This window comes from Euphorbia lathyris, chromosome 6 (genome assembly GCF_963576675.1).
Source record: "Euphorbia lathyris chromosome 6, ddEupLath1.1, whole genome shotgun sequence".
In the NCBI taxonomy this organism is placed as follows: Eukaryota; Viridiplantae; Streptophyta; class Magnoliopsida; order Malpighiales; family Euphorbiaceae; genus Euphorbia; species Euphorbia lathyris.
This window is the reverse complement of record NC_088915.1, coordinates 87,121,432-87,132,489: the sequence shown is the minus strand read 5'-3', so window position 1 is coordinate 87,132,489 and position 11,058 is coordinate 87,121,432. Positions and strand designations below refer to the sequence as shown.

Below are 11,058 nucleotides of genomic sequence, written 5' to 3'. Positions count from 1 at the left end.
TACAAGTCGAGCTTTGTTTCTAATCACATTTCCATGTTCATCTAGCTTATTTCTAAAAACCCACTTAGTTCCTATAGGCTTTTGATTCCTAGGCTTAGGTACTAAATCCCATACCTCATTTCTGGTGAATTGATCAAGCTCTTCTTGCATAGCATTGATCCAATACTCATCTTGCTCGGCATCAGCAAAATTCTTTGGCTCATGTATTGAAACGAATGCAACATTGCTGAGGTATTTTCTAAGTTGATCCCTGGTCATCAGTTTGTTGTTAGCGGCATCAAGAATGGCTTGTTCTGTATGGCCTCTTGGGATCTTTATTTCCTTTGGCAGTGCTGAGTCGTTTGGAAGAGGTGTTTCTACAATCTCTACAGGAATAGATGGGTCAGTAAATGATATTTCAATTTCTTGCTTACCTTGAGTCCGCTCCTGTATGTTAGGCATTGTGGCTTCTGGTTGATCAGCGGAAGCTGAGCCTGGTTCTTCTTCTTCAGGCTGAGCTGACTTACCTGTAGGGTCAGTTTCATCGAACTCAACATGTACAGACTCTTCTACAATTTGAGTCCTTTTATTAAATACTCTATATGCTTTACTGTTTGTTGAGTACCCTAAAAAGATCGCCTCATCAACTTTAGCATCAAATTTAGCAAGGTTGTCTTTTGTATTGAGTATAAAACACTTACAACCAAAGGCACGAAAGTATCCAATGTTGGGTTTTCGTCCTTTCCAAAGTTCATATGGGGTTTTCTTAAGTATAGGTCTGACTAGAGCCCTATTCAGTATATAACATGTTGTGTGAACAGCTTCACCCCAGAAGTACTTTGGAAGCCTATTTTCACTCAGCGTCGTCCTAGCTATTTCAACAATGGTTCTATTTTTCCTCTCAACAACCCCATTTTGTTGAGGTGTTCTTGGAGCAGAGAAGTTGTGGTCAATACCACAGGTTTCACAGAATTCATCAAACTGTTGGTTTTTGAATTCTCCACCATTGTCGCTTCTAATATGAGCTACTTTTAGGTCTTTGTCATTTTCAAGTTTTCTGATCAATGTGGTGAACATCTCAAAGGTCTCATCCTTGCTACTAAGCAAGATGATCCAAGTATACCGAGAGAAATCATCTACAATAATCAAAGAGAATTTCTTACCTCCCAAGCTGAGTGGCTGGATAGGTCCGAAAAGATCTAAGTGTAGTAATTCCAATGGCCTTTTGGTTGAAACGACATTTTTACTATGAAATGACTTTTTAGTTTGTTTTCCTTGCTGACAGGCTTTACATAGTTGATCTTTTTCAAACTTTAATTTGGGTAATCCCTCAACTAATTGCTTTCTAGCTAATTTGGCAAGAAGATCCATGCTGACATGCCCAAGTCTTCTATGCCATAGCCAGGAGTTGTCCTCTTTAGATACCAAGCATATATTTTTAGAAAACTGTTTTTCCAAGTTCAATATATATACATTTTCTACACGAGGGGCAGTTAAAATCAATTCATTTGTATTTCCCTCGAGTATTTGACACTTAGTATCATCTAATACAACCCTTTTGCCGCTTTTGCAAAGCTGAGCTACACTCAACAGGTTGTATTTTAGACCTTTAACTAAGGAGACATACTCAATGGTTGGGTTACCTCCAATAGTACCTGAGCCGACTATCTTACCCTTCTTGTTGTCTCCAAAGCTTACACTTCCACCTCGTTTAAGCTCTAGTGTGATGAACTGAGTTTCATCACCTGTCATATGCCTTGAGCATGTGCTGTCTATATACCATAGTTTTGTCTTCTCCACGCATGTCAAGCTGACCTACAGTTCAAACTATTCATTTTTAGGTACCCAATTTCTTTTGGGTCCTTTCTTGTTAGTGTAGACAGGTGCAAAATCATGTTTCAATTTATGACGGCATACTTTTATGGTGTGGCCTGGTTTACCACAGAAGTCACAAAAAGGTACCCTTTGTGGGTTGAACTGAGTATAGTCAGCATTATTGTGTTGGGCATGCCAACATATTTTTGTGGTATGCCCTTTTCTTCCGCAGAAGTCACATTGGACAGTCCGCTTGTTATGCCAACACACATCTGTTGTGTGTCCCCGTTTCCCACAACATTCACATTGAGTGACTTGCTTATGCTGACTAGTATTTGCATACTCAGCATGAGCTCTATTTCTATTTAAGCCTTTTCCTTGACTTTGTAATTGTGTGATATCCTTTCTAAGTTTCTTTGACTCAGATTGGACCTCCGTGACAAACTTATGTAAGATTTGCATATTGGTATGTAAGTCAGAGTTGTCCTGGAGAAGATATCAGAGATCACTCAGCTTGACCTCTTCAATCTCATCACAGCGCCTGCTGAGTGCCTTAATCTTTTTGTTACACTTCTTAGTTAGTGTATATAAGTCACTCAGGGCATTCACCATTTCATTTCTAAGCAAAAGTAAGGATGTTACCTCATTGTTGTGATTTTCTTGGTCAGTTTCATCAGAAAGGTCAGCATGCTCAGTCTGAGATTGGTCAGCTCCATCATCTGCCGTAAAACATATGTTGGCTGTTTCATTCTGCTCAGCTTCAGATGATGTTGACTCATCACTGTCACTCCATGTGGCTACCATAGCCTTTTTGCTTACCTTCTTCTCTTTCTTGAGATTGGGACAGCTTGACTTGATGTGCCCGGTTTGATGACACTCAAAACATGTGACAGATTTCGAGCTGTCTTTTTTGTACTTGTCGCTTGACTCAGCTTTGTACTTATCATTTCTTCTAAATGATCTTTTGCCATTTCTATCATTCCTTCTGAACAGCTTTTTCATCTTTCTGGTGAACATGGCCAATTCCTCATCATCGGTTGACTCTGCTTCAGTTGAGTCTGCTTTCATGACAAGAGATTTTTGTTTTTTATCCTCTGATTTTTCCTTCTCTTTGGCTTCAAAGTTTTTCATAGAGATTTCATGGGTCAGCAAGGATCCTATCAGCTCATCATATTTGTAGGTAGTCAAGCCTTGAGCTTCCTCTACAGCTGTCTTCTTTGCTTGCCAGCTTTTGGGCAGACTTCTCAGAATCTTCTTTACTTGTTCTTCTTCAGTGAAGTTCTTTCCAAGCCTTTTTAGCTCATTTATAATGTTTTTGAACCTTGCGTTCATTTCTGAGATGTCTTCATTTTCCTTCATTTCAAACAACTCGTAGAGTCTCATGTGTTGATTGACTTTAGACTCCTTAACTTTGCTTGTGCCTTCATAGGTTACTTCAAGCTTCTTCCAAATCTCCTGTGCTGACTCACAACCTGAAATCTTATTGTGTTCTGCAGCATCTAATGCACAGTGAAGCATATTTATAGCCGAAGCATTATTTTGTAGTTTTCTGAGGTCATCCTCTGTCCACTCAACCTCACTCTTAACAATTTTCTCATTGTTAATAGTTTTGTATGGCACATGTGGACCTTGAACAATTGCAAGCCATGCACTCATGTTTGTGGCTTGAATAAAGTTCTTCATCCTATTCTTCCAGAATGTGTAATTTGATCCAAAGAATAGGGGTGGTCTGGTGATTGATAATCCCTCAGGGAGTATCTGTGTTGTTTGGTTTCCAGGAAGGAAACGAGTGCTATTCTCACCCATTTTTAGGGATCAGCTCAAGATTGTTAAATCTCTGAATAGTGAGCTTTTAGGCTCTGATACCACTTGTTGGTCCCTGATAATTAGTTCCAAGGGGGGGTTAGGAACTAATATAAGTTTTTTTCGTTTTAACTGAGATGACCAGAAGTTATATTGGGAGTTTATTAACTCTGATTTTGGTCAGCTTGGTGAGATATATTTGAAGACAGCTTTAGTCAGGAGTTGACTAAGGTTGTTTCTACGTGAGTTGAGAATTGACACTCTTAAAGGTCAGCTTCTAACTCAGCACCACTTATTTACTCAAAGTCAGCTTAGATAATTTATATGCTGAGTAAATTTAGCAAACAACACATGCAATATAAGAGAGAGTTCAGAGATTACTCAGTATCACTTATCCTGGTTCGGCCTCTCTGCCTACGTCCAGTCCCCAGAGTCCTCCGGGCTTTTTGAATCCAATACTGAGCTCTTTAACGGTAGAGCACAAACCAATTACAAGGCAGTTGAATATGCAAGAGTACCTTCCTCTATTCGTCTACTCAACTCCTACTAAGTGCTACAGCCCAGCACCTAGATTTCTCTACTACTGAAATGCTAACAACCTAGCACTCAGCTTTATTCTCTCAATATCACTATTGATCACAGACTTGTTCCTTTTTGAACTAAAGAACACTTTAGATTATTACAGCTCAATCTAGCATTTACACATAGAATAGAAATGTCTGTGTAAGATTCTTCTTGTTTTTGAGTGCTTTTGAAACTTTCTCTCTTGTATTTTTCTTTTGATACTTCAGTTCGACATCGTTTTGGTTCTTCGATTGTCCTTATATAGGCTAAATCCTGTGGATTTGATCGTTTAAAATGTCTTGACCGTTGCCACCAAAACGGCTCTTTTAGGGAACATTTTCTGGAAATCTTCAGACTGCACACCATTCCCTGCTTCTGTTTTACTTCAGGCGTCAGGTTGTCTTTTTGCGTCTGTTTTGTTTGTTTGTGACAGTTGTCTATTTCCAATAATCCAACGTCCCATGACTCTCGGAATTAGTCTTCTTAGGTATCTTCGAGGTACCAATTATTGGTGCAGATGATTGGCAGACTTTGTCTTTTAGTAGAACGAATCCTTCATGTTGTCATGCTGAATACTCAGCTTCGTTTGTTCATGGTTCATGCTGAGTTCCTCCAAGGTCAGCTTCGCTTTGTTTCTGAACTTTAACTCCACTCAGCTTCCATACTGTCATGCTGAGTTCTCAGCTTCGCTTGTGCTGTCTTTTGTCCTGTCTTTTACTTTATATATTTTTGCACTCAAGATTTACAAACATATTAGTACAATTAAATCAAAGCATTTAAATTTAATTTCCTCTTAATCATGGATGATTTTGTCAAATCAAAATCTTGTGGAAAGGTGTTTCAACACTGTGTACGATGATTTAATTGTTTATGTAAAAACACTAAAAAAAATATTATTTTAGTACTTACGAGTGACCACAATATGCTAGCACCCCATTAATGAATATTGGATACGTCACTGGCTGGATTCATTAGCCTGTAGTTCCAAAAGGTTACGCATTCCTCCATACTTGATACGGGTCAAGCATCTAGGAGTGACAATTGTGTTGACATGTTGGTTACACCCTGTCAACACGATACGAACTCACCACGAATATGTAAAATTGTTACTATATTCTCTTATATTTTGATATGTCATTCTTAATAAAGATATTAATTACAATTCGCAGACCGTTATTGTATATGATATAGATAAGTTCGCCATATGTGTGCATTGGATTGGTATAATATGGTTCGAATACACAATTTTCAATCTGATAGTTTCCCAACTGAGTTATCCATGCGATACGAGCAGAAACTGACAACATTTTTTGTTCAAATATGTCAGATATGATGTTTAGTTTGTCAAAGTCAACTGTATTCTATGTTACGTTAACATTTCAGTGAGTTTTTATATTCAAATTAACCGGAAAAACTTAATTTAAATTAAATGTGGAGTTAAATAATTTTATTGAAAGAAAATAAAATTTAGTTACTTTGATCCAAATTCATTAACCACCAGTATAAAATAAATCGTTAATATTTTACATATTATACTAATTAGACTTATGTTTTTAAAAACAATTACATTAATCCCCAGTTTTGTTTTCTCCTAACTCTTTAATCCTTATAACCAAATAAATATTTTATGATAAAATATTTACTTTTTCGATTTTATGTTTTAATCTTACATAATTTTAATATCTCTAATATTAAGTAATTGTTATAAATAATGTAATGGATGACCATTATACCCCTGCTATATCTATATATATGTTACACCCATATGTAATCAGGACTACACATTTACAATACGTTATCAGCATGAAACCCTAGCCGTCTGAGCACGCCTCCCATCAATCGTAGACGCCACTAGCCACCCTAAAATACTAGACTCTTTTTTTTTGGCCGCCAAAAGAAACCCGAGGCGTCCAACACAACTAAGAGATACTTTCACGCATTGCTGAGATTGTTCTTCCTTATAATCCATTGTCATCGATCAGAACATGGATAGTGAAGAATTATGTCTAGCAGACAGTGCAACTACTCATACCATACTGAGAAGTAGGAAATATTTCTCTCATTTGACAATGAAAGAAACTTGTGTTAATACTATATCGGGTAGTTCAAAGATTATTGAAGGCTCCGGAAGAGCAAATATATTATTATCTATGGGAACGAAATTTGACATTATGGATGCATTATACTCTCCCAAGTCTCAAAGAAATTTATTGAGTTTTAAAGATATCCGTCAGAATGGATATCATATTGAGACAATAAGTGAAGGAAATGTAGAATACCTTCAAATCACGAGTATTACCCAAGGCACTAAACATGTTGTTGAGAAATTACCTGCATTCTCCACTGGATTGTACTACACTAATATTAGTACAATTGAATCATATGATATAGTAAACCAGAAGTTTACTGATAATGTTACTGTTTGGCATGACCGATTAGGCCATCCGGGTTCAATAATGATGCGAAAAATAATCAAAAATTCATGTGGACATTCATTGAAGAACCAGCAGATTCTTCCTAATGATTTTACATGCGCTGCTTGCTCACAAGGAAAATTAATAATTAGGCCTTCACCAGCCAAAGTTATACATGAATCAATCAATTTTCTGGAACGCTTACAAGGAGATATTTGTGGGCCAATTCACCCACCGTGTGGATCATTTAGATATTTTATGGTTTTAATCGATGCCTCGACTAGATGGTCACACGTCTCCCTATTATCAACTCGCAACCTGACGTTTGCGAGATTACTTGCTCAATTAATTAGATTAAGAGCACATTTTCCAGATTTTCCTTTGAAGGCAATTCGCCTCGATAATGCTGGTGAATTCACTTCACAAGCTTTTAATGATTATTGTATGTCCATTGGGATAAATGTTGAACATCCCGTAGCTCATGTTCACACACAAAATGGTCTAGCTGAATCGTTAATTAAACGTTTGCAGTTGATTGCTAGACCATTACTTATGAAGTCCAAACTTCCAATATCAGCTTGGGGACATGCTATATTACATGCAGCAGCATTAATTTGCATCAGGCCAACGAGTAATCAACAATTCTCTCCAACACAATTGGTTCTTGGTCAGGAACCAAATATTTCTCATTTGAAAGTTTTTGGATGTGCGGTATATGTTCCAATTGCTCCACCACAACGCACTAAGATGGGTCCTCAAAGGAGGATGGGAATATATGTCGGATTTGAATCCCCATCAATCATTAAGTATCTAGAGCCAGCTACTGGAAATCTATTTAAGGCTCGATTTGCTGACTGTCATTTTAATGAGTCAGTTTTTCCAACATTAGGGGGAGAAAAGAAACAGTTGGAAAAAGAAATTAGTTGGAATGAATTATCTCTGTCTCATTTTGATCCTCGTACTAAAGAATGTGAAATAGAAGTTCAAAAGATAATTCATTTACAAAACTTAGCGAATCAATTGCCAGACGCATTTTCTGACCCAAAGAGAGTGACCAAATCACATATTCCAGCTGTAAATGCTCCAAATATAATTGAAGTCCCTGAAGGACAACATCCAACTGCTAATGATTCTCACACACGCATGAAGCGTGGTAGACCTATCGGTTCCAAAGATAAGAATCCTCGAAAAAGAAAAGGAGCAGAAATTGACAATGGCCTTTCCGAGGAACCAAAGAACAATGAAGGATCTCCTGAAGAGACTATAAACATGACAAAGAAAGAAATTCAGGTACCTGAGAATGAAGAGATCTCTATTAATTATGTCATGTCTAGAATAAAATGGAATCGAAATAAAATCGACGTCAATGAAATTTTTGCATGCAATGTAGCAGTTGATGTTATGGATAAAAATGAGGATCATGAACCAAAATCCATTGAGGAGTGTACACAAAGTAATGATTGGCCAAAATGGAAAGAAGCAATTGAGACAGAATTGAAATCTCTTGCAAAGAGAGAAGTATTTGGACCTGTAGTCCGTACACCTAAAGGTGTAAAACCAGTGGGACATAAATGGGTCTTTGTGAGAAAAAGGAATGAAAACAGTGAAATTATGAGATATAAAGCACGCTTGGTTGCACAAGGATTCTCACAAAGACCTGGAATTGATTATGAAGAAACATATTCTCCTATGGTGGATGCAACTACTTTTAGGTTTCTCATAAGTCTGGCAATGAAGAAGGACTTGATTTACGTTTAATGGACGTAGTCACAGCCTACTTATATGGTCCACTGGATAATGAAATTTATATGAAAGTCCCGGAAGGATTTAAACTACCAGAAGCAGCAAGATCTAGTTCTCGAGAACATTACTGCATAAAGTTAAATAGATATCTTTATGGATTGAAACAATCAGGGTGTATGTGGTATAATCGCCTTAGTGAATATTTGATAAGAGAAGGCTATAAGAATGACCCTATCAGTCCGTGCATTTTTATTAAGAGATTTGGGTCTGGATTTATCATAATTGCAGTGTATGTTGATGATTTAAATATCATCGAAACTCCTGAAGAGATTTCACATACAGTGGAATATTTGAAAAAAGAATTTGAGATGAAAGATCTTGGAAAGACAAAATTTTGCTTGGGATTGCAAATTGAACATCTGAAAGATGGAATACTTCTGCATCAAACAACATACCCAGAAAAGGTGCTTAAGAGATTCTATTTTGATCAAGCACACCCGTTGAGTAGCCCAATGGTTGTAAGATCACTTGATGTGGATAAGGACCCATTCCGTCCTCAGGAAAGCAATGAAGAAGTTCTTGGTCCAGAAGTACCATACTTAAGTGCAATTGGGGCATTGATGTACCTTGCTAGTCATACAAGACCCGACATATCATTTTCTGTGAATTTGTTAGCAAGGTTTAGCTCATATCCAACCCGAAGGCATTGGAATGGGATTAAACATGTATTCCGTTACCTTCAAGGTACGAAAGATATGGGCTTATTCTTTTCTAACCAGTCCAAAGAGGACTTGATTGGTTTTGCTGATGCATGATATTTGTCTGATCCTCATACTGCTCGATCACAAACGGGATATGTGTTTACATGTGGTGATACTGCAATTTCTTGGCGTTCTATGAAGCAAACCATAGCAGCTACTTCTTCTAATCATTCAGAAATTTTAGCTATTCATGAAGCTAGTCGTGAATGTGTATGGTTACGGTCTGTAACTCAACATATTCGAGAAGATTGTGGTCTATCTACCGGAAAAGAAGCTCCAATAGTTTTGTATGAAGATAATGCTGCATGTATTGCACAACTGAAGGAAGGATACATTAAAGGAGATAGAACGAAGCATATCTTACCAAAATTCTTCTTCACTCATGATCTACAAAAGAATGGTAATGTGAAAGTTCAACAGATTCGTTCAAGTGACAATTTGGCGGATTTATTCACCAAGGCGCTTCCAACTGCTACTTTCAAGAAGTTAGTTTATCGCATTGGATTGCGTCGTTGTAAAGATTTTTAGCTATGTATTCATGAGGGGGAGTAAATGCGTGCTGCACTCTTTTCCTTGACCATGGTTTTTCCCACTGGGTTTTCCTGGTAAGGTTTTTTAATGAGGCAGCATCCCCAAGCGCATTTACTTATTTTTGTATAATGGACATCCAAGGGGGAGTGTTATAAATAATGTAATGGATGACCATTATACCCCTGTTATATCTATATATATGTTACACCCATATGTAATCAGGACTACATATTTACAACAGTAATTAATTTATTAAAAAATTAATGACAAATATTTTAAGAAGTATTATATAGCTATATAAAATTATGGACGTGAATTTGTAATCTCTAATTAACTTTACGAATAAAATGAAAAATATAATTTTTGAAAAAATTATTGCTATTTATAATAATATTTAATATTAGTTTTTTAAAACGTATGAGAATAAATAGTACTTATATTTTTTATAGCTAATATATATATATATATATATATATAGTAAAACCTCTATATATGAATAACTTCTATTTTGTTATAAAAAAACTTGGTCCCAACTTGGACCAGTTATAAATAGGAATAACCTCCCAAACGTTATTCGTTATACACTTTTCAAGTCCCACCTTTAGAAATTATCCCTCCATATAGTAATAATTATATATTTATATGTATATATTAAGAATTCAAACTAAATCATAAAATATTAAAAAAAAACTATTGAAATTATTTACGAGTTGGAAACCCAAACTACAACTTGAAATTATAAATATTTAGTATTCTCATTGATGTTTATATTTTTCCCATAAGACTCTTTCAATTATCTATATATTGAAAACCTAAACTCTAAATTGAAATTCTAAATATTTAATTTATTCCATTAATGTCTATTGTTATACATCATATATAAACCATGTATATCTATGATAATCTTAACCAATTTCAAGTGGTATTATTTAAAATTTAAAATTATATGTGTTGAATTTTTTTATTATACCAAACTCTATTTAGTAATAACCTCCCAATTGTTATACAAATAGTTCGGTCCCAAGTGTATTCATATATAGAGGTTTTACTATATATATATAATTTTAGAAATATCGATATGTAATATACGGGGTAATTTTGTATTTTCATATATAAAAAGAAACCGAGAAACTTAAAAAATACGGTGAGCGTGGATCGAACACGCGACCTTTAGATCTTCAGTCTGACGCTCTCCCAACTGAGCTATCCCCGCAATGCGAGTACAAATCTTTCTTATTCTAGGCTATTTATCTTTTCTGCTTTTTCCGAATGCATTTATTAGTTACAATGAGAATTAATTAATACCAAATGCCTTTAAGTTACATGTAATTTTGTTATACTATTTGGACTTAATACATCATTTGCCTTCTGAATTAGTCCAAAAAACTTAATTGACCCCCCTGGACTTTTAAAGTGTCCCGGTAGGTCCCCGAACTTGCATAAAATGT

The 11,058-nt window shown here is 35.9% G+C and overlaps 1 non-coding gene across 1 annotated transcript; it reads right to left on the bottom strand.

The window, feature by feature from the left end:
- Window positions 1–10,750: 10,750 nt before the first annotated feature.
- On the bottom strand, window positions 10,751–10,823 carry TRNAF-GAA (transfer RNA phenylalanine (anticodon GAA)). The gene has a single exon. It is a non-coding gene; the product is annotated as a tRNA-Phe (tRNA).
- Between the last annotated feature and the right edge of the window lie 235 nt (window positions 10,824–11,058).